The sequence below is a fragment of the Penaeus japonicus genome, unplaced genomic scaffold (genome assembly GCF_977035675.1).
Source record: "Penaeus japonicus unplaced genomic scaffold, GWHDUDI00000001_assembly GWHDUDI00000027, whole genome shotgun sequence".
Classification (NCBI taxonomy): Eukaryota; Metazoa; Arthropoda; class Malacostraca; order Decapoda; family Penaeidae; genus Penaeus; species Penaeus japonicus.
In genome coordinates this window covers 9,499,007-9,501,506 of record NW_028234429.1, presented here as the reverse complement: position 1 = coordinate 9,501,506, position 2,500 = coordinate 9,499,007, and the positions used below count along the sequence as shown (strand labels likewise).

Here is a 2,500-nt window from a genome sequence, read left to right as displayed (position 1 = left end):
ATATTATATATATATTATATGCCATATATACACAATATTATATATATATATATAGATATATATAATCATATAATTATATATTTATATATATATATTTATATATATATTTTTATATATATATATACTATATACTATATATATATATAAATAGATACATATAACTTTTTTATATTTATATATATATTATATAATATTAATATATATATATATATATATATATATATATATTACTAGTGAATTATATATATATATTATATGTATACAACATTTATAGATATATAAATATATATACTATATATATAAATAATATATATATATATATATTTTTATATATATATATATATATATATATATACATATTATATATGCATACATAAATATTTTTATATATATATAAATATATAAGATATATATAATAACTATATTATATATAATATATATATATATATATATATATATATATATATATATATATTTATATTTAATATATATTCATACATATTTATACATATATATATATATATTTATATTATATATATATATAATATTTTATATAGTTATATAACAATTCCTTGAATATATATATATATATGGGAATATAAAATAATTATTTAGATATCAAATTCCCCCCCCCCCCCTTCATATATATATATATATATATATTTATATATATATTATAGTTATATATATATTAAGATGATATATAGATACAAAAAAATATATATATTAATATCTATAGTATATATATATACATATATAACTAATGTTTACAAAAAAAATATATGTATCACCAATATATATAAATTAAATATAGCATTTCTACATATATATATAGTAATATATTATATCATATTGAACATATATATATATATTGATGTGGTATTTAAATACTTAGCCATATATATAGATATATAAAATTATATGATTCATACCATAGATATTCTACCTATGAATATATTACATATTTAAATATATATATATATTAGACATTACAATAAATATATATTATTAGATATTTAGATACATAATTTATATATAAATAAGAATATATATTTATAGTTTATATATATATTTATATATATATATATATACACATATATGTTATACACTCACTCACTCATATACAACAATAAATTTTTTGATGTATGTGTAAAGATTAATATTATATCATAATATATTTATATTCAGATATTTTAGAAATTGTATTTATAGTATATATATATATATATGATATACTTATATAGGTTTTAGTTATCTTTATACATATAGCCAATTTGTATATATATGATTTATAGTTATATATATATTTTATACATATATGAATATAAATTTTCTAAACTCATAAACATTACATCATATAGTAGATGAGTATTTTTATATTTAGTATTTAATATATATATATTATATTAATATTATATTATATGTATATATATATATACATATACGCAATACAATATATACACATATAATTAACCACACACTCATATTATTTATATAAACTTTATAGTTATATTTGAAATAGTATATATATAGTACAAATATTACTTATTTATACATTGATAGTTATATAGTGATATATATATATAATATATATAATACAAACAAATTAATATATATACATAGTACATATACATATAGTATACATTGATATATATAATTATAATATTCAATAATATCATATACAGATATATAATTTCTAGACACAACACACACACACATATATATATTTGCTCATAGATATATTGAGAGTCTATATATATATTACTTAGTTATATACTGTTTCTGTATAATAGATACTATATATATATCTTTTTTTTGGGTACACACACACATATGATAGGATATAAAATATTATTATAGGTCATATTCTATACTATATACAATATATAAATACACCAACATACTCATCCATAAATATATATATTATATATATAGAAATATGATATTTATATAGATATATATTGATAGTGTATATTTTATTATAAACATATATTTATACATATATATTATTATATATAGATAACGTATATATATACATCATACATATATACCCACACACACTATGCATAAAGATATATATTTGATATATTGTATTGAGTATAGTTATATATAGTACCAATATATATTATATATATATAAATATAAATATATATATATATGTATATATATATATATAATATATATATATCATATTATATACACCACATAAACCACACAACACACACACACACACAATACAACTTTAATATATAGATATATATATATATATATAATATATATATTTATATATATATATATATATATATATATATATATATTTATATATATACATATATAAATATACGTACACCACACCACTCACACACACACGACATCACACAACACACATATATATGATATATATAGTTATATATATATTTATATATATATATATCATACATAATATATATTAAATATATATATTATATTATATAAAATATATATATTATATAATATATAT

At 13.0% G+C, this 2,500-nt stretch overlaps 1 protein-coding gene across 1 annotated transcript in view; it reads right to left on the bottom strand.

Annotated features, from left to right (window-relative positions):
* Positions 1 to 2,500, bottom strand: part of TfIIEalpha (transcription factor IIEalpha) — an 18,120-nt gene that overhangs the window by 11,360 nt on the left and 4,260 nt on the right. The gene's annotated exons all lie outside the window — the stretch shown is intronic.